This window comes from Schistocerca nitens, chromosome 9 (genome assembly GCF_023898315.1).
Source record: "Schistocerca nitens isolate TAMUIC-IGC-003100 chromosome 9, iqSchNite1.1, whole genome shotgun sequence".
In the NCBI taxonomy this organism is placed as follows: domain Eukaryota; kingdom Metazoa; phylum Arthropoda; class Insecta; order Orthoptera; family Acrididae; genus Schistocerca; species Schistocerca nitens.
This window is the reverse complement of record NC_064622.1, coordinates 379,164,758-379,187,870: the sequence shown is the minus strand read 5'-3', so window position 1 is coordinate 379,187,870 and position 23,113 is coordinate 379,164,758. Positions and strand designations below refer to the sequence as shown.

At 43.5% G+C, this 23,113-nt stretch overlaps 1 pseudogene; it reads right to left on the bottom strand.

Moving 5' to 3' along the window:
* Positions 1 to 22,398: 22,398 nt before the first annotated feature.
* Positions 22,399 to 22,516, bottom strand: LOC126204531 (5S ribosomal RNA; annotated as a pseudogene).
* Positions 22,517 to 23,113: the final 597 nt, after the last annotated feature.

Here is a 23,113-nt window from a genome sequence, read left to right as displayed (position 1 = left end):
TACACCCACTCAAAAGCGTCAAAAAGTGGGTCATGTATGTTTCACAAAATTTGGAAAAAAAAAGTCCTTAGAGCCATTTGAACCATTTTCTCACGTGATCTGCTGGTACCAGTTCCGTACCATCTTGTGCGCTCCATGACAGCCAGTGCGAGCAATATATAGTCCGATGAGTTGGTAACACAATAGCTCTGCGGACTAATAAAATTTTTCCTTGCAATTTTACTTTTAGACGTATTTTTCTGTAAATCAAAGTTTTAAATAAGTATGCTAATATTTGTACGATAAAATGGTTTCCTCACTATAGAGTTAAATATATGTCAGTTGTAAGCCAGTGTAAGTAGACGCCCTGACATTGCCAAAGAGTCCCGTAAAGTGGCAGTTGCATTATCGCTAGCCGCGCAAGCACTCCAGTTGTTGACTACGGTGCAGAACAGAACGTAGAAGAGTACTGACAATGACAATCGAGTTGGGTGGAGCTGCAGCTCTTTTTTTTGTTGAGGTATAATCGTAAAACGGTGTTGCTTAAGCATGTAATGGGACGGTGTACATATGGTGTGGACAAGGCATTAAATGGGCACAGCATAATTACTGGAAGAGGATACAAATTAACACGAAGAATACTACGGGCCCAATTTCTTTTGTTTCGGAACTGCAAGAAGAAGAGCCTGTGCCACATATTGTCAATGAACAATGTCTTGCATTGCACCGACGACATCACTACCTGAAGTAAGGTCCTACTAATTACTTGGTCAGACCTGCATAAGGCTAGCCAGCGTTGTTGTTCGTTTTGTGTTTGAGTTACACAGAGCTATACCAGAGAGATGGCCCTTACTTTTAACTAAAAAAACCTATGTATGATCCTTCCTATACTTATTGATGATCCGAGAGAATCTTAATGATTGAGAAACTTTTACAGTGAATTTATTAAAGAAATAGTGGTTATTAAAATTGCAGAAATTTACAAAACAACGCAAATCTTCAGTTCAGTAAACAGTAATTTGAATGCTAATGCTTAACAAAGAAACATTCAGTAAAAATTTCTTTAGTACTTTTCATGGCTAAGTTTTCATTTTTACGCAACTGCAATCAGCAAGAAATGTGTGTTAACATCTTGAACCAATAACTGTAGTAATTGCACAATTTGATTAGCAGTAAATGTTACTGAATAGTAGTACAAATTGAAAAGAATCCAGTGAGTCAATAAAACCATACAACAAAATTTCCTTCCTTTTGCAATCGAAATTTTGACTTTGTAAATTACTTAACTGTATGTCACAGGAAAGTGGGTATTGAAGGACGCTATTTCATTACGCTAACTTTTAAGGTCAATGAACGCACGCAGTACTGAATGAACGTAAATAACTTTTCAGTAAAATTAAAAACAGTAAGCATTACCGTGAGTGACATAATAGTTTAATAGTGACAACATTTTGTAGTTCTTTGATTATTACTATTGGATTTCCCTGAGCTACTAGCTAACTGAAAGGTATTTGTTCACTGTGGCGCATCCATTTGAAATCACACCAGAGCAATATTTACCTTGCAATAAAACGAAGCATTGTTAGTAAGTTTTTCACAATTAACAGATAGTGAATGAAATGAAAGAAATTTTGCTCACGGAGTGAGCTAGCGACATAATATTCTTTAATTGCCGGCCTCTGTGGCCGAGCGGTTCTAGGCGCTTCAGTCCGGAACTGCGCTGCTGCTACGGTTGGCCGGCCGGAGTGGCCGAGCGGTTCTAGTCGCTACAGTCTGGAACCGCGCGACCGCTACGGTCGCTGGTTCGAATACTGGCCCGGGCATGGATGTGTGTGATGTCCTTAGGTTAGTTAGGTTTAAGTGATTATAAGTCTAGGGGACTGATGACCTCAGATGTTAAGTCCCATGCCCGCATCTCGTGGTCGTGCGGTAGCGTTCTCGCTTCCCACGCCCGGGTTCCCGGGTTCGATTCCCGGCGGGGTCAGGGATTTTCTCTGCCTCGTGATGGCTGGGTGTTGTGTGATGTCCTTAGATTAGTTAGGTTTAAGTAGTTCTAAGTTCTAGGGGACTGATGACCATAGATGTTAAGTCCCATAGTGCTCAGAGCCATTTTTTTTGTTAAGTCCCATAGTGCTTAGAGCCATTTGAACCATTCTTTAATTCGTTAATTAAACTCGTAACATTTTCCAAATTCAACTAACGACTGTAATTCCATCCAGCCAAATTGTATATTCATTTAACCTTAACCGAATTCTTACTTACTGTCATCATTGCTGCAAGGACAGAGCATTGGCAATTCGGTTAAAAACGCACTTAGATTTCACAGTTTTCCTTTATTCTTCGTAGTGGAATCCGTTCCCGCGCAACAGGGAACTTAAGGTACATGGCCCATTTTAGCTCTAATTACTGGGACGCGTAGCGAATGCTTATAAGCTAAGTTGCGGCGGTTTGCCACGCCTACAGCAAAAGAACTGTAGAGGGCAACAGTCATGTCCACTCAAACTTCCTAACGTTTCGCAGCTCAATCTGTTAACTTCCACAGTTACACACTTAAACTCAGAAATATCACTTGGTTCCCGTATTATTAATATTCACCCAAAACTTTGGTCACTGATAAACGTATCAGGATCGACCGATCGCCAAGTTATCCTTAGTCAATGGGGTAATTTGGATGTGGTATGGATGGGTGTGGGGTTAGCTCACCGCCGTCCCGGCCGTCGTCGGCTCTGCAGACCTTGGAACGGCTACTGCTCATTCAGTTAGATCCTCAATTAGCATTTCGAAGATGACAGGACCCTGTTCCAGACCGCTCAGAGAGGGTAAATCACTGGCAAAACATGGAATGAAACTCTCATCCTCCACATGGCAGTCACCCACGCCGACCCCTCAGCAACGAAGACAGAAAGATCTTACAGAAATTAATGATTTCTCCAAAACTACTACTTGGTAATCGCCGTACAACAGACGATGCTTGTGGAAAGTTTGACCACCAGACGGTAGTCGGGAAGCGCAATTTGTTACCGTGCTGGCGACGATGCGTTCTGCAGTTACTAACTCAATAGGAGTAATGTGTATTCGAACGGTGAACTTGGCAGCGTCAAAGCGGATCTACTGCAAACTATGCACGGACGCGAAACGCTCTCGCGATTGGAGTGTGAAACATGATGCTAATTTCTGGCTGTGCGGACAGCTAGGAATGAACGTGACGGCGAGTTCCAAACGGCCACAAACTCTGCTCAGATGCGGCCTATGCCATTGATATGCTAATTTCCATTAAGGTACTGTTGTTCCGAGCCTACTATCCGACTATTATGGTAAACCGGCTTATGAGGTGCCAACACGAATCGTAATATTCTCGACACACAGGGCTGTGTTGCGCTGCGAAGGACCTGCTCATATGCAACGATATTATCCTAATGCTGCAATCAAGCTATCGGAACATGAGAAAATATGCACCACAGTAAGACAAACGGATTGTCTGCAGTGAATACACTAATTAAATCTTAACATACAACACAAATAGTCATCGCGAAATATATACTCTAAGAAAAATAAAAAATAAAAAATTAAGGAACACAAGAAACAACAAAAACTTGGGAATGGGGCACCACAACGGTACTATCTGAATAGAAAGGAAATAAGTGCATGTGATATACATGTACAGACAAAAAAAGGATTAAAAAGTCAGAAAAACTGGATAATTTTTTAGTGACAAAGTGATTCACAACTTGAGAAAGTCAATAACGTGTTGCTCCAACTCTGGGTGTTACGCGAGCTGTTATTCTTCGTGACACTGATGGGTAGAGTTGTTGGTGACCTCCACTGGGACACAGTGCAACATTCAACTAGCGCTTTACATCGTTAAAAGACTGAGCTGGTGGGAGGCCCTGCTCATAATGCTCCAAATATTCTCGCTTGGGAGAGATCTGGCGATCATGCTAGGAAAGGTAGGGTTTGGCAAGCACGAACATAAGCAGAAGAAACTTTCGCTGTATGAGGTAGGGAATTATCTTTGCAAAATGTAAGCCCACATACCGGTGTGCCATAAGGATGCCGCGGATGACAACCAAAGAGATTCTGTTACGAAAAGAGACGGCTCCCCAGATCATCACTCCATGTCGCCGGGCCCGATGGCGGGCGACAGCCGGTTTGGTGTCCCCCTGCTGTGTGGGGCATCTCCAGGCACTTCTTTCTTGGTCTTCGGCACTCATTTCGCAGGAAGACTCATCACTGAACTACGTCAGTCTATGAGATTCCAGGAAGAAGCTGTGTTTGGATACTTCCTGGACAGTGGTGGTATGCTAACGTCTGCTGTAGGGTCTGATAACCAAGAGTGATGGTCTGGATGCCATTTCATTTCATAGGGAGACTCCTGTTGGTTGTCATCCGTGGCAGCCTTAAAGCACAGCTATAGTCGACGTTATTCTGCACCCAGTTTTGTTGCCCTTCATGGTAAGCAACCCTGGCCGGCCGTGGTGGTCTAGCGGTTCTGGCGCTGCAGTCCGGAACCGCGGGACTGCTACGGTCACAGGTTCGAATACTGCCTCGGGCATGGGTGTGTGTGATGTCCTTAGGTTAGTTAGGTTTAAGTAGTTCTAAGTTCTAGGGGACTTATGACCTAAGATGTTGAGTCCCATAGTGCTCAGAGCCATTTGAACCATTTGTAAGCAATCCTGGGCTTACATTTCAACACGATAATGCCCGCCCGCACACGGCAAGAGTTTCTACTGCTTGTCCTGCCAAACTCTACCTTGACCAGAAGTGTCACCGGATTTCTTCCCAATAGAGAACGTTTGGAGTATCAGGGGCACGGCCCTGTAACCAGTTCGGAATTTTGACGATCTAAAGCTCCAATTGGACATTGACACAACATCCTCAGGAGGATTTCAAACAAAGCTATCAATAAATGGCAAGCCAAAAAACCGTATGCGTAAGGGCCAGCGGCGGACCACGCGTGTTTCACTGAGTCACTTTCTAAAGCCCTGTCTCTTGGATAAATTATGCATTGGAAATCGTAATCATTTGTTCGTCTGTACCAGTACAACACATTTACTGATTTCTGTTCCATTCACATAATTCATTCGTGGCATGTCTTTTTCTGTTCCATATTGTATTTCTTGTCTCCTCTGGGAACGTGTCTTCTCGGAACGCTCACAATAAATCACATAGCGATGAAGAACGCTTCTTTGCAGCGTCTGTCACTGGAGTTGCTTGATAATCTCTGTGACGCTCCCGTGATTACTAAATTAATCTATAATGAAACGGGCTCCTCTTATTTGCACGCTCTCTATTTCCTCTCACAGTCCTGTCTGGTAGAGATTCGTTACTGACGAGCAATATTCAAGTACTGGTCTAATGAGTGTTTCGTGAGATACTTTCTTTGTGGATGGACTACATTTCCTGAGGGTTCTCCCAATGTATCACAGTTTGGCACCTGCCTTACCAGCGATTCATTTTCTGTGGTCGTTCCATTTTAAATCGCTGTCTACGCTTACTACTACATATTTCATGGAAGTAAATTCTTCCAGTAACTGTTCTTCAATTTTTAATCATACAATACCAGGGTGTTCTATGTATTCGCAATACATTACATTGCTTTATGTTGAAACGCAAGTGCAACTCCATGTGCCAAGGGTCGATCCTCCGTAGATCTTCCTGCATTTCAATACAATTTTATAGAGTAGCGATTTCTCTATATACAACAACATTATCCGCGAAAAGCCTCATGGAAGTTTTGAGGTTACCCACTAGGTCATTTACATACGTTTTGAAAAGTAATGGTCCTATAACAGTCCCCTAGGGTACGTCCGAAGTTACTTTTACGTATGAAGACTTCTCTGCATTCAGAATAACATGCTATGTTCCGCTTGCTAGAAACTCTTCAATCAAATCACAGAGTTGGTCTGGTTCTCTTTACTCTCGTATTTTGTTCATCAGGCGGCCGTGCGGATCTCTATTGAATGTGTTCCAAAATTTAAGGAGCATGGCATCTACTTGACCGACAGTATCTATTGCCTTCTGTGTCCCGTGAACGAACAGAGCGAGATGGGTTTCATACGATAGATGTTTTGGGAAGCCATGTTGGTCCCTACAGAGTAGATTTTCGGCCTACGGAAATGTCGTAAAATTTGCGAGTATGAAACATATTCAACAACTGTGCAGCTCATCGGCGTCTCAGATACAGGCCTTAGTTTATCGCGTTTCTTCTTCGACCGTTGTTGAATACGGAAGGTCCCCCTGCGTTTTCATCATAGGACGTGAAATTGAGGGTGACATTTCGTCACCGAGAATGTTGAAATATTCAGGGTAGCCTGAGTGATTGTGACCAAAAAAGGTACGATAAGCACCTCCAAAATATCACACAAATACATCCAGAACTACTCCCTCCATATACTGCGAGTTAAACGTCTCAATGTGCTGCTGGTACGCTTGACCACTTACATTATTTGAAAGGCGGCAAAACCATGACTCGCTGGTTCACGTTGAAGGCCCCCACTCTGTTACTGTTTGTGTGACACTTGGCCCGTTGGAGAGGTGTACCTTCTTGTGACGCAGCGAGCAACGGCTTTTTGCAAAGTACCCGACTCCAAAAGTCAATTTCACGCAGCTCCATTCGCAGCAGTGTGCCCTCGGAAACTGGTTGAGATGAATTCTCTGACACCATTGATTCTTTCTGGATTTGAAAGCGACTGTCATTGACATAAAATTGAGGCTATAGTATTCGTTGTCTTCGAAGATCGAAATGCTTTGCCTCACGTTTATTATGTGCCTGGGAATATACACTTTGAGAAGTTTCGTCTTTAATGGTGTTGAAAACACTTGACGAAAAATCAGAATTTGACAGTTTAACGTGCTCTTTTTAGTTCGGGCAAATGTACAGCTTCATAGACGTTCGGAAAGAAGGGGAGAAATTTACGTTTTAATGTTTTGTTGATGGAGAGGTTATTGGAGGTGCAGGATGAGATGGAACTACGCAAGGATTTGGGAGGAATGAGAGGTCGTTCCCTTTCCAACAGAGCAATCCTAACAGTTGTCTCAAATGAACGAGGAAAACCACGGAAAAAGGAGAGCGTCAAACAGTATCACAACTAGCTTGGTGAGCTTGGTGAGACGTTTGGTACTGGCGCTGATCACGAAAATTCTCACGTGGCAGAAATTCGATAACAGGGAATTGCTGATTACAGGGTGTTTCAATTATCTGATGACCGCACGTACGGCCGCATGGCGCCAGCGAGCACTCCAGTGTCAGGCAAATCAGATGCCATGTCGCCCGCCTACTACCTCAGTACTAAATTTTAAACGTATGCAAATAAATTTTGAATTAACATCATGTGAGGAGGTGTTGGAGCTGCATGCCTGTTTTCCACGCATTTCTGATATCCACTCAAGAAATTATTGATAACAGGATGTAATTATCTTTGAGAAATGAGTTGATTCACGTGTGGTGTTATTATCCTTGGGTTCGTACAACGTATGCGGATTTGTTGCGTACACTTCATCCTGTAGCGATCCTCACAGATGTCGTTGGTAATGACTCTCATGGAACACATCGTAAAATGCAAAATCCTGTTCAAAGAAACCTAAAGAGTCGTTCTCAGTCACTCGATTTATTACAAACTAGGACCAAATATTTTGCATATATCCTTGACTGTTAACGTTGTCGTTAGAAGAAACTGGGCCTATTACTCTGTCGCAACTAAATGCACACCACACTCCTATTTTATGATCGTGAAGGGGTTCCTCATGAAGTAGATTAGGTCTCTCTGCCCTCGAACATCTACAGTTTTGGGAAATAACATGCTCATGTAAATGGAACCACACCCAGTCTAGAAAGAGAATGTGATAAGTATCTATTTCACCAACTCATCTTGTTTCAAAACGCATTCGCAAAACCTAATCCTGTGGGTTGGATGACCAACTTTAACTTCTTGTATTGCTGTTACTTACAGGCCTAAGTATGTTAACGGCTCTCTGTGCAGAGTTGGAAAAAATTTGTTTGCCGTGGAACACGTCTAAGAGACATTTTAGGGTAATTCCACTGGCTGTCTGCAATGTCATCGAATTGAGCTTCTGGAACCACTGTACGTCTTCGTTTACAGGTCTTGTCAGGAAAATTTATGTTTTCACGAAATTTATTCACTACTTCCTGAATCGATAAACCTGGAAACATCTGTTCAAAAAATTCTGGACAAGCGAGAGTACTCTTTGTCCGCACATACGAATCGTAAATAAACACTCGTTGTGGAATGGAGTAAATCGATCGTGCCATCTTGCCATTGTTGCGTTCGCGGACTTCACTGTTACACTCGTGATGTTTGATTCACTGTGCGAATGACACTGGCATTAAGAGGGAGACGTGGGACCCAGTCGACCGGGTTGCGCGTCTCCGGTGACTGGCAAGCTCAACTGCGAGCTTGCGTTCATCATATAAATGGAACACCCTGTAGTTAGGAGACGCAATGAACGAAAAAATCTGAACGATAAAATCTGAAAGATAAAATGTGGGAACGTTATGAGATGTCGCAGATTTTTTTCTAATTTGTTTTTTAACCATTCTAGTACTTTATTTATAGCTGCCTCACTGCCAACGGTGATTTTGCCTGATGCGCTTTCTGCGCTGACGGCCGTCGATCGGAAACATTTTGATAGCTCCATATAGAGATGGATTTTGTGCTTATGTGTCTTCTTGATCTCTACATTGTCGTTTGCTCCGTTTTCGTAAGTTACTGAAAAGCTACAGACTGTCTTGGAATTGTTTCCTACTACAGTTTTCCTACAACACAGACAGAGCATTAAAGTATTTTCCTGTTACACAGAAAAAGCTTATCCTGTGCATAAATAAGAACGCAAATACACTGACGGAAAAACAGCAAAAGAAAATAGCTAACGTAAAGTAACGAAGTTTCGGGAATGAATTTGTCTAGGAAACATATTTAAGTGATTAACTCTGCAGGATCACAGGTTAACATAAGCACGAGGTGTTGGGGTGAAATCTGAACAGACATCATCCTTCAGATGAAGAAACATGGCTACTAACTTAAGCTTATGTCGCACCACTCTTTCATTGTGTTGCGATACTTTTCCGTCGATGTAGATAGAAGTTTATTTATGGGTACCACTTCAACATTGCAAAAGTCTCCAGCACTTAATGAGAAAAGTTATTTCCGTTGTCATTTGGCGTTTACGGAGAAAATAAGGTTCAACGGTTAAAAAATCCGCTATTTACTGTTTCTCAGATATTGTTTGATGTACTTGGAAGTATACATTTCGTAGAGCAAATTAGTCTATATGATCAGAAATATCTGTCTGTCTCTTTTCCTTTTCTTTTTCTCAAGTGTGCAAAGAATTTACCACACGACTTTTGACAAGAATTCCCAGAATAAATTCTGATTTCGTCATCAGTGAACTCTATTATTATTATTTATCCCTAAATGTTGTTAGTATATTTAGACTTTTTTCGTAGAATCGATACTCCCTCGTAACCTTACTTTCACCGTAAACATGCCAAACTGCACAGCCGACACCCCTCACAACACATACAGTTTCAGCCTTGACATATAGACGAAGATAAACACGCAAACTAGACAAAATTCAGTACAGGAATAAAACGCCAGGGGCGCTGCGTGGTCTCACTTGTCTCGAGTAGTAAATTCAGAACATAAAATCGATCCAATAAAAGGGACTTGCTGAACCAGACAGAGAAACAAGAGAGGATCCTGATGATGAGAATAGAATGAATGCTTTTGCGACCACATGACAATGCTGCTGTTAAACTTTTCGAAGCATAGGGTCGTGGTCCATTAAAGTTTTCTGCTCACAACTGCGTTGGACATCTTCTGAGGCGTTGCTCCTCCGCTGAGTTTGCTGACTGACGGGTCGTACGTCCGACAGGAAAAAAAAAAAAAAAAAAAAAAAAAAAAAAAAAAAAAAAAAAAAAACCGCTGGACTGGAATTGCACATCATAACCATAGATGTTCCTTGCCTAAGATAAAACTTAACCATGACCGTCGTCTTGTCGTAGAAAAAACCTGTCTAGCGATTATTAGAGCTACTGTCCACACGACCACAAGGGATAATTTTAATAGGGGAGAAGGGACGGTGAAACTTGGCGACACATGGACAGTAGCTAACAGATAACTTATATCTTCCACAAGTATCATTTCTGCTTATCACGTGTAACTTCGGCCACTCCACTTTTTCTGCAGTATATATGTCGCTCTCAGACGTACGATCCGTCATCGGCGACATCAACGGGGAGCCCCCTCTGAAGATGTCCATCGTAGTTCTGGACGAAACGTAATGAACAGAAGAGTTTCACTGGGCACGACCTTATACGTCCAAAGGCTACCAGCAGCAATAGACAGCATCCTGCTCCGACCAGTCGTGAATTTCCCTCTATTAAAATTATGCAATGTTTCTACAGTACAGGCGGCATAACGAGGAATTTAGTGTGCCTTGTGTGGCAGATGTAGCTCATTCCGGAGGTGGGTGCGGAATATTTTGGTGGTGCGTGTTTTTTTCGTGTCATGGCTTAGGAACACTCGTTCTGCGCACCGTGAACATGAATTAAGAATTTCATTTCAGCTTTCCGGCGACCTTCCGTTGCCCTTTTTTCTGTACTCTCCTGATCAATATACTGCGGTACTCTCATCTTGCAACACAGCAACAGCCGTGTTCACAGATATGGACGTAGTTGTTCTTGATCCGAGAATGCTCAGACGCGCTGTCCCATCTTAACTGCCCCCAAAAGTCACACAATCTTAGCACCACAGAAAATGTCAGAAACTATGTGAAAAAAAAATATGAACATCCCGGAACCAGGTATATTCATGCTGAGTTGTCATACAGTTTGCGCACTGAGCAAGAAACAAAGGAAAGCAAAGTAAAATTGGGTGAAGGAATTAAAATGACGGGTAAAGAAATGAACACTTTTCACTATCGCCTACGATTTCGTAATTCTGTCAGAGACAGCAAAAGACCTGGAGGAGCATTGGGACGGAAAGACCTGTCCATTGAAATGAAGATATAATCAACAAAAGTGTACTAAAGGCAATAGAATGAACTAGAATTAAATAAGGCGATGATGTCGGTACTGTCCTAGGAAACGCTACACTACAGGCTGTAGATGAGTTTTGCTACTTCAACAGTAAAATAACGGACGATGACCGAAGTAGACGGGAAATAAAACGCATACTGTCAATGATAAGAAAAGTGTCCCTGATGAATGGAAAATTATTAATACCGAATAGATATTTACGTGTCTGGAAGTCTTTTCTGAATGTATTTTCTGGAGTGTAGCCTTATAGGGAAGCGAAAATGTGGACGATAAACAGTTTAGACAAGAAGAAAACAGAAACTTTTGAAATAGCTTCCATCGTGAACTCGGGACGCTGGATGACCAAACAGTATGCAGAACGAGCACCAAACTACAGCCATATTTCAATTAGTTCTTTTTTTTTCTTTAAGTTACCAGTTTCGTCACTTCACTGGTGCTATCCTCAGGCCCCATGTACACTGTCAACGGATGTACCAAAAAAAATGGCTCTGAGCACTATGGGACTCAACTACTGTGGTTATCAGTCCCCTAGAACTTAGAACTACTTAAACCTTACTAACCTAAGGACATCACACACATCCATGCCCGAGGCAGGATTCGAACCTGCGACCGTAGCAGTCGCACGGTTCCGGAACGCGCGCCTAGAACCGCGAGACCACCGCGGCCGGCGGATGTACCACGAATGTTGGTTAAATACAACAACAGTCATCAAATAAATCTGGATTCCGAGCGTATCTATGCAGACTGTGCAGACTGTGAACGGATATACAAAAAAGATTGGTGAAATACTACAGGAACCATCAAATAACTCTGGACTGTAGGAAAAATTTTCTTAAGTTGTTGTCTAACGGTTGGAATACTCACTTCAGCAAAATATTAACGGAGTCCTGATGTATTTCATGGCTGCTGCTATACTGTACCAAAATGTGTGGCATATCGTTTCACAGTGTGCATAGGGACCTGAGGATGGTACCAGTGCAGTGCCGAAACTGGTATCTTAAAGAAAAATTAATACGAACTGATTTAAAAATAGCTGTTGTTTGGCTTTTGTTATAAATACTTCTGAAATGTAGTGCTCCCGAGGAACGCTGAAGATGAGAGGATAAATAATGTAACTAATAAGCAGATACTGATTACATTGGGGGGCAAAATAACTTCATGCCACAACTTAACTAAATGAAGAGCTGATTTGGTAGGACACATTCTAAGACATCAAGAGATCACCAGTTTAGTGATGGAAGGAAATGTGGGGGATGGGAGGGGGGAGGGTAAAAATCATACAATAAAGCCGAGAGAGGAATACAGCAAGGATGTTTCAATGGATGTTGGTTGCAGTAGACAATTCAGAGATGAAAAGAGTTGCTTAGGACAAAGTAACCTGGAGATCCGCAGCAAACCATCTTCGGCCTGAAGACCACAACAACAGCATGGGGTTTAATCATCAGTTTAGCTTCAGATAGACATGGCATACATGATGAAACTTGTGAGCCTACTTAATCACCGATGTGAGACCAATATCAAAGCTAGTATTACACGGTATTAGCCTGACATCTCCAGCAGGTAATTTTTTCTTCGACGAGGTTATGTTTAGCTTCATTTTTAAATCCCAGCGTTTTCATGAGGAAATAAAAAAGTGCTAGGGACCTAAGAGTGTTGATAAGGGATAGTAAAAATACAGTTAGCAGTGGCATGTCTGTTGCTGTTAGAAGTAGTTTATCTTGCAGCGATACTGAAGCAGATAGTTGCTGTGACTTAGTTTGGGTAGAGGTCATTCTTGGAAACTAGGACAAAATAATAAATGGATTCTTTTATCGGCCTCATAACACAGATGATACGGCTAATGGAAGGTTCAACGAAAAATTAAGTGTAATTTCGAACTCGTACCCAGCTCATACCAGTATAGTTGGTGGAAGCTTTAATTTATCCTCTATACATTGGTGGAAGTACATGTCTGAATCCTGAGGTGCGCATAAAACATCATCAAAATTGTGCTAAACGAATTCTCTGAAAATTATTTAGAGCAATTAGTCCATGGTCCCACACGAATAGTAAACGGATATGAAAACATACTAGACCTCTTAAAAACAAATAATCCTGACGTAATGAAGGATACAGGGATTAGTGAACACAGGGTTGTTTAGGCGAGACTAAAGACCGAAACTCCCACATCCGACAAACATAGACGAAAAGTGTATCTATTCAGAAAATCAGATAGAAATTCGCTTGACGCCTTCCAGAGAGGCAATCTGCAATCCTTCCAAATGTACAATGTAAGTGCAGACCAGATGTGGCTTGACTTCAGAGAAATAATATTGACCGCAATTGAGAGATTTATATCAAATAAATTAAGAAACGACGGAGTTCATACCCCATAATACACAAAAAGGATCACAACTCTGTAAGAGAAACAATGAAAAAAGCATGCCAAATTCAAACGAACGCAAAATCTCAAGGTTGGAAATATTTAGCAGAAGATCGACATTTAGCGCGGAATTCAATGGAGTATACTGATAATAGTTTCCACAACTAAAGTTTGTCTCTAAAACTGGAAGAAAATTCAAAGAGACTCTGGTCTTATGTGAAGTATGCCAGTGGCAAAACACAGTCAATGCCGTCCTTGCCTGATAACACTTAATGATGTACTATTGACAACAGTGCTGCTACAGCAGGGTAGCTAAATACAGCTTTCCGAAATTCCTTCACCAAAGAAGACAAAGTAAATATTCCAGAATTCGAATCAAGAATAGCTGCCAACAACAGTAACTTAGAAGTAGATATCCTCGGAGTAGTGAAGCAACTTAAATCACTTAATAACGGCAAGTCTTCCGGTCCAGACTGTATGCCAATTATGTTCCTTTCATAGTATGCAGATATAGTAACTGACAGAAAGCCATCGAGTAAAACAGTAATGATCTTTGCCGTTCCCTGGGATGGTGTTATAGGCCTTGTGCTGTTTTTTTTTTGTCTATATTGGTAATATGAGAGATAATTTGAGCAGCCGACTACGGTTGTTTGCAGATGGTGCTGGATGATGTTGTTTGTCGACCGGTAAGTTCATCAGAAGATCAAAACAAATTGCAAAACCATTTAGAAAAAGATATCTGTATGGTGCGAAAACTGGCAATTAACAATAAAAAATAAAAATTGTCAGGTCACTTAAATGAGTACTAAAACAAACCCGTTACACTTCGGTTACACGATAAATCAGTGAAATCTATAGCCGGCAAATTCAACTAACTACCTAGGAATTACAGCTACGGACAACTTCATTTGGTTAGAACAAATAGGAAATGTTGTGGGGAAGGCGAACCAATAACTGCGTTTAATGACAGAAAGAGGATGCAACAGCTCTATTACAGGGACTACCTACACTATGCTTGTCCGTCCTCTTTTGGAGTACTGCTGCGCTGTGTGGGATCCTTAGTAGACAGGATTAACGGAGTACATCGAGAAAGTTCAAACGAAAGCAGCAACTTTTGCATAAGGGAGAGAGTGTCACGGAAATTATACAGGATTTGGGCTGGACATCACTAAAACAAAGGAATTTCTCTCAGCGGCGGGATCTTGTAACGAAACTTCAGTCACCAACTTTGTCCTCCGATTGCGAAAATATTTTGTTGACGCCGACTTACATAGGGAGAAACAATCATCAAAATAAAATAAATGAAATCAGAGCTCGCAAGGAAAACTAAATGCGTTCGTTTTTCTCGTATACTGTTCGAGAGAGGAATAATACAGAATTATTGTGAAGGTGGTTCGATGGACCCTCTGCCACGATCTTAAGCGTGATTTTCAGTGTATACATGCAGATGTAGTTGCACAATAAAATTTTTTAGAGTTTGCGACGTTATCATTGCCCCTGTTCCACCTAATTCCCCGAATTAGCTAAGAAACATACATACCCCATCCCATCATCTGATTTAATAATGGCGTTCAACAGCCCAAAATTAATCTACAACCGCATAGATATATGAAAAAGTTTACAGGAAGTAGTAGGAGCAGAAGAGAAGGGAATAAGTAGTGAACGATAGGTGACCTAGAAATCCTGCCAGTAAGAAATGCAACATCCTCAAGAATAAAATCATTTGATCTACTTGTGAGGTGAGAAGCAGTTTATCATTGAAGGAGTGTATGATAAATTCAGACCACAGGAAACACTCATGTTATAGTACAGGTTGGCTAAATAGTCGCATCAGCACACAGTGTACCTGCTAACACGGCAACGCACGCATGTGTTATTGTATGCAGACGATCATAAAGCTGGCCAACATCACCCCGCGATAGATAGCCCCAAGCATCATGCAGCTTAGGTCGCAATGCAGCGGTGGTTCATACAGGCTCTGGAGAACGGGTAAGTTTTCGCTTCATCACGTCCCGTACGTGTTCAGTTGGAGACAGTTCTGGCAATGGTAGCTGTACATCATAAAGAGGATATTGTTTCGCAGCAACCGTACGGGGAAGTGCGTTGTCATGCTGAAAAGGCGCATCAAGTTCAGGACGAAGAAATAAGGGTAGTAAGGGGATAAAAACCGGTGATATGTAGGGGATACTGGTTACGTTACCCTACAGGTACACCAAATGTGACCGTCAGCAGCAACTGATGGCCACTCACACGGTGAATCCTGACGCGGGATCCGTGAGTTGTGGAAAAAAGTTGGAAATTTGTGTTAATGTCTTATGAGACCAAACTGCAGAGGCCATCGGTCCGTAAGCCTACACACTACTTAATGTAACCTAAACATACTTACGCTATGGACAACACACACATCCATGCCCGAGGGAGGACTCGAACCTCCGACGGGGGAGCCGCGTGTGTTGTGGGCGAATACACTACGGGACAGGCCGCTCACGCGATCTATGTAGTACACGCGTACGTCTATCACTCGCATGAAGACAGAAGTTACTCTCATCACCGAAGGCAATAGAGAACCACTCCACTCTACATTCGGTTCTTTCACTACACCAGTGTGTCCGTGCTTCGCGCTTTCGTTGTGTCAGCGGTAGCGTAGCAAGGCGTCCATGTGATCTTGGTATTGCTGCAAGCAGACAGTCACCAGTGGTCCTTGGTGACATAGCACATGCAACGTGTTCCCAGATTTCTTTGCTGGATGATGTTAGGTTTTCATCTGCTGTTCGCTCAATTCTTCAACCTTGGGGTCATCGAGCTATGCCAAAGGTGTCCGCAAGATGCTATAAGAATAAAAAATATATTAAATATGTTTCGTATGATAAGAGTTATTTTGTTTTGCCCGCTTCCTGCATGAGCAGAGCTTTAGCGAACGCTAACTTCTGTGTTTAGTGTCTTTCTAGAGCCAACTGACACTAGCACACTCTAGCGCAAAACTCGAATTAGATAGAGGCAAATAGTTCTGTTGCATGCCGTTAGACTGCGCGCGCCGCCTCTTTGCAGCTGACAACTGACAGTCACTTTACACAGAACCTCGCATTTCAGACGTCAATCGGCCATTGTCAATTTATTGCCAGTGCTTTCACAGACCGTGTTGTTTGCATATTCAGTATCCTGTGTTAAAACATAGTGTTTGTAAAGCGTTGTTTTTCGCGGAAGCTACAGTTCGCGTAGTTAAAAATGGTCTGTTGGTTAAAAAGTGGTTCGTTAAAACAAGAAAGGTCTACAGATGAAGAGGAACAAAACGCATTTGATGTTCAAGCAAGTAAATCACTCAGTTTCAATTTTTTCCTGTCATTTTCAGTTAATACTCAATTTTTATTTTTTTAAGGAATTTGTTATACTAAACTCCCAGATTTGAAGACAAAGATTTTGAACAATAATCAAAAATTTAACAATAACAATGATGGCTAAACTGAAAAAGTTTTAAGCTCAATATTTTTTTCAATAATGAATATGTCAATGTTTTTTTTTCTAAGCAGCAAAAGTAGAAAACGTATAAAAAGACTCTTAATGTGGCTTTTTTAGGTACTTGATACTATGATATGACAACGTATCAGTCATGCTCGATGAGGGGGTCCTCGAGAAAATTTTGTTGGGAACCCCTGGTCTAGACAATGCGGATGTTCAAAACCTGGTTTAAAGGAGGGGGAGTGTCCAAGGGCCACTGCTCACAGCGGCGACACATCAGCGTCGCATTGTGCCGACCAGATGCAGCTATCCGTCTATCACCCCATCTAACTTCCCGCAGGCCCAAAATGCGACCCAATGCTAGTAGCTGAAACTGTTCTACAAGGGTACCTACCTGGTGGAGGGGCATGGCTGCACTATAGACTAAATGTTGTAAACACTGTTCACCTGTAAACTCAACACTGTTATTACCTGCAGGGTGATAACAGAGGGCGGCATCTGATTCTCGCAATACCTCGATAAATAAATCACTAACACAACAATCCCTCGGTATGCACATATTACACACTGGTGCCGCAGCACGCAGTTCTTGAGAGTGTTGCTTCTTTTCTTACAGTGTATACTGCGTGAGCTGGGACGGTGGTGACGTCAGGGTGCAGTGAAACTTTTTGAGTGTTTCCCCGCGTATCGCCGCAGCGACCAGCAACAGAATGGAGTAGAGAGTCGGGGCACGCTTGGCTCAAGGAGCTGAAAGGCCCGGCGGCAAGTGGCCACCGGCTCCTTTCAGGTTGGCAGCGGCGTGACGGGAGCAGAAGCAGGGCCGAGGCACGCGAAACCACTCCAGGAGCAGACTGCTGCCTCCTAGCCTAGTGGATACCCACAGCTGCCGCAGCCCATTGAGTGGATCTGACACTTTCCTCTCTGTTCGAACCTGCAGATCTAGCCCAACGTGTCACGTGCTCTGCTCCTTCGGCTGAAGGCTTCTTATGTGTCGAATGCATTCTGCCCTCATAGTGTTTAAAGACAGACGCTTCTTTTCTACTTTATGAAAGGGAACAATACTGAATGTACTCGTATATTAAACTGCCGGTAGTCGGCCTCTGCGGCCGAGCGGTTCTAGGCGCTTCAGTCCAGAACCGTGCTGCTGCTGCGGTCGAAGGTTCAAATCCTGTCTCGGGCATGGATATGTGTGATGTCGTTAGGTTAGTTAGGTTTAAGTAGTTCTAAGTCTAGGAGACTGATGACCTCAGATGTTAAGTGCCATAGCGCTTAGAGCCATTTGAACCATTTGAACTGCCGATAATCGCAGCCACATAGTGTAAGAGATCAGTGTCTATCGGTATTTCACAGTCTTAAGAAGTAAACTAATCATGTCTAAGGGTTAATGTTCAGCCAATGTGGGCAGCTCATGTCACCTTGAGAGAGATTACAATCTCGTTATTGGTAGTTGTTTCTTCAGGCTGCTAGAGCAAGTAACCTAGATCTCAGCTCTCTGATCTTAGAACAGCTGCTGTTGTGTAAGATAACCAAACGTTTACTCAAAAAGCACCAGCACGAATTATATTTAACATCTGTAGTTCGCACTGGTGCTTTCCCAATGATTTTATGGCTGTCTATGCTACATGCAGTATTTCAAGACTTTGAGTGATCACTGATGCGACCGTGTAGGTCATATGTCTAACTTGCAGGTAATTTGTCAGTCAAACGAACAGCTAGTATGTTTACTGTATACGTTTTTTACGTATTTATACCATCACCCAACCTGATACACCTGCATCTACATCTACATGATTACTCTGCAATTCACATTTAAGTGCTTGGCAGAGAGTTCATCGAACCACAATCATACTATCTTTCTACCATTCCACACCCGAACAGCGCACGGGAAAAACGAACACCTAAACCTTTCTGTTCGAGCTCTGATTTCTCTTATTTTATTTTGATAATCATTCCTACCTATGTAGATTGGGCTCAACAAAATATTTTCGCATTCGGAAGAGAAAGTTCAAAAAATGGCTCTGAGCACTATGGGACTCAACTGCTGAGGTCATAAGTCCCCTAGAACTTAGAACTACTTAAACCTAACTAACCTAAGGACATCACACACATCCATGCCCGAGGCAGGATTCGAACCTGCGACCGTAGCGGTCGCGCGGTTCCAGACTGTAGCGCCAGAACCGCTCGGCCACCAGCGGCCGGCAAGAGAAAGTTGGTGACTGAAATTTCGTAAATAGATCTCGCCGCGACGAAAAATGACTTTGCTTTAATGACCTCCATCCGAACTCGCGTATCATATCTGCTACACTCTCTCTCCTATTACGTGATAATACAAAATGAGCTGCCCTTTTTTGCACCCTTTCGATGTCCTCCGTCGATCCCACCTGGTAAGGATCCCACATCGCGCAGCAATATTGTAACAGAGGACAAACGAGTGTAGTGTAAGCTGTCTCTTCAGTGGACTTGTTGCATCTTCTAAGTGTCCTGCCAATGAAACGCAACCTTTGGCTCGCCTTCCCCACAATATTATCTTTGTGGTCTTTCCAACTGAAGTTATTCGTAATTTTAATACCCCGGTACCCAGTTGAATTGACAGCCTTGAGAATTGTACTATTAATCGAGTAATCGAATTCCAACGGAATTCTTTTGGAACTCATGTGGATCACTTCACACTTTTCGTTATTTAGCGTCAACTGCCGCCTGCCTACCATACAGCAATCTTTTCTAAATCGCTTTTCAACTGATACTGGTCTTCGGATGACCTTACTAGACGGTAAATTATAGCATCATCTGCAAACAACCTAAGAGAACTGCTCAGATTGTCACCCAGATCATTTATATACATCAGGAACAGCTTGTCTGTGAAAACCGAAATTGCGCAGTTATGTTGCTCATTAGGTATATATTGCTCATTAGTATTAGTAACAGATACAATGTGCATAATACACAGCCCGGACACAGTTATGTAGCCACCGCGTATGTTTGAAGTCAGTGTGTAATAACCACCCTCAGACTGCTGGTGGCTGCGCTCGCAGTGGAGCGTATATGAAGCGTGTTGGTAGGAGGACTGGGGGGACGCGGGGGTGTGGGGTTTGATGCGGGAACAGTGGAGTCGTTGTCGTAATGTGGAAACAGGGCGAATTATCTCACGTCTAAAAGGGCATTATCATGGGCAATCAGGCGAGAGGTGGAACGAATTGCGAGACTGGTAAGCTAGTAACCTTTTAGTAACCTTTTTGCGTGCCGCTGTGATTAAAGTATACCGTCCATGACGAATTGGCGGTATCCAAAACCGAAGACCGAGGCTATAGTGGTGAACTGCAGGATACATAGGACACGAGTGAATGACGGCTGTGGAAACGTATATCGGCGAATAGTTGTGAAACTATTCAGCTACTGTCCACACAGGTGAACGAGGGGGCTAAGGTCAGCGCCTCCTCCATGACTGCTCAGCGAACGCTGTTGCGTATGGCAATTCGCTACTGGTGTCTTGTTGATACATTCATGCTGCCTGAGGTTCATCGCCGGCGGAGGCTGAAATTTCCACAATACTGGACGTCCAATGAGTGGCGACAGGTGAGCTTTTCAGATGAATTGCGTCTCATGCTCCATCGGATATATGGACGTTCGCTAGTATGGCGAAAACGTCTGAAAGTAAACAACCTGTAGCAGTTTTCAGAAAGGCCCAGGCCGGACTGCATTTCCCGTGTGGGCTATTCATTCTAGAGAACACAGTGGTTCAACACAAGCAAGCTCCTATCCTTAGGGACCGTGTCCACCTCCACAAGTGGTTTGTTTTTCCCCAGTACGATGACATCTACCAGCAGGACAACTCAAAGTGTCTCACAAGTCACAGTTCACGTTACTTCCGTGGCCACCAAACTCCTCGGACTTACACCGAATCGAGAATCTACAGAACCACCGCGATCAGTCTGTACGTGCCATGGATCCTCAACTTAGGAACCTAGCGCAGCAGGCCATGACATATGAACCTCAAGACTCTACGTCCCTGTCGATAGCTTCCAAAATGTGATTGACGTCCACCCTGCAAATCTCGCAGTCATCCGCACTGCAAAAGGTGGTAATTATTGATGCCTCTGACAGACGGTCACATCTATGACTGGACAGTGTGCATGAAAATGTATGCGCGACTGTCATGCGCTGGAAAACATACAATCAGGATGTTTGTGACTGCTTTCTGAATGTGCTGTGGTTCTACAATAAATTATACCTTTCAGTGAAATTTACGCTTGTAATTTGTCTCATCCTCTGATCTTTTTCCCGATTACCCGCCATAGAGGGTCTGTCGCCTGGTGCTGAAGTGCGCCCCGCACCGGGAAGACTGATGGCTTGTCGGTGGCAGCTGCGCCTCGGGCGCCTGTGTGGGCGGCCACCCAAACAAGAGGGCGCGCCCCGCCCACCTCTGGCCCGGCCAGGTCACAGCGACGTCATTAACGCAGCGCGCTGCGTGTAATGACGGCGGCCGCTTCCCGCTGGGACCCCGTAATAGAGCGCGCAGATCAGAGCGGGACGCCGCGCCGCCACGACCACGGCACTGCTGGTGGCCGGGCACTTGCCTTTGCTCCTGTGACGGTCCAAATTACAATTGACAGCACTCTGAGTGAAATCTGTATCCGTCAAAGTGACGACGAACTCTCTCCACTTACTACGTACTTAACTACGATGCTCGATTCATCTCGACCGCACAAATTGAGACTATGACTGAAGATTTTGCTCTAAACAAAAACAAATCAACACCGATCATCAGAAACATTATAACTACTTACCTAATAGAACTGGGACAACGCTGACGTCACAGCCCCGGCCTCCACAGGTTCCCGGCCTACTAAGGGCCTTCCGTCAGCATCTCAGGGCGCCTACGCAGCATCGAGGGCGGAAGCCGCCACCCATACGCCAGCACCAGCCAGGCACGACACATTGCAGCGTGGTTTGCCTAGCTGAGCCTTGTCAGGTCATGTATTGGAATTAAATAATGGAATTCTTTACTATCAACAGTGCTTTCACTTCGACGCGCAAGTCGCTGAAGTGGCGTCAAATCGAAAGACTTGCATCCGGCAAATGGTCTTATCCGACGGGAGGTCCTAGTCACACGACATTTACATTTTTAGTGCCTCCACTGGGCTCACTGGCCTGTCACCATTACTCACTCACTCACCGTCACCAAGAGTACGTCAGCATTTTTCAGAACGTTGATTCCCCTTCGGAACGTAGAGTAGCAACTATTCTGTGCGGCTTCGATTCAAAAAGTAATAACTAGTTTCTATGAGATATCTACAAACACCGACCACGCAAATACCGTAACTAACTCAAACTTAACTCCTCCCGAACAGGCCATGAAGGCCCAACGGTACTGACCGACCCCCGTGTCATCCTCAGCTCATAGGCGTCACTGGATGCGGATACGGAGGGGCATGTGGCCAGTACACCGGTCTCCCGGCCGTATGTCAGTGTCAGTGACCGGAGCCGCTACTTATCAATCAAGTAGCTCCTCAGTTTGCCTCACAAGGGGGACTGAGTGCAACCCGCATGCCAACAGCGCTCGGCAGACCGGATGGTCACCCATCCAAGTGCTAGCCCAGCCCGACAGCGCTTAACTTCGGTGATCTGACGGGAACCGGTGTTACCACTGCGGCAAGGCCGTTGGCACGCACTTCCCGTACTCTCCCTAAGTTATGAGGTTTGTTTGAGTTGAACTGGCACCCAGTAGCGTCACAAATGCGTTACATCGGGTGAAGATCAGCGAATTAATTGACCTAGACATCAATACCAGAAAGCTTTCATGCTCTTCAAACCATACCAGCACGGAACTGACCTAGTGACACGGAAACTTCGAGGCATAGCGCTTTTGTATCGCGCCAATAGAAGTGAGACGATAGCAACTACATTCATATAGTCGAATTGTCGTGCCTCTTGCGTGACAGATACACGCTTACGGTCGAAGAAACCTGTTAGTTCAAAGTAACAATGGCTGTGGCCGGAATATGTCAGCATCATACAGACCATGTAAGCCAAAGTAGTAATAATAAATGAATGCTTTTATGCTTACTAACAAAGTATACATTAGCGTGAGAACTGTGTCTAGATAGCATGAATGAGTCCCAGGCTCTGGGGAAATTTGAAAACGTAATTCACCAGTTTATAGTACTGGAGAAACGAAAAACACTTTACGAAAATTCAGTTACTTAATTAGGGAGTAATTCGGTTTTTGTGGCTTTCATAAATTTTTTCTGTTAATAAATTTC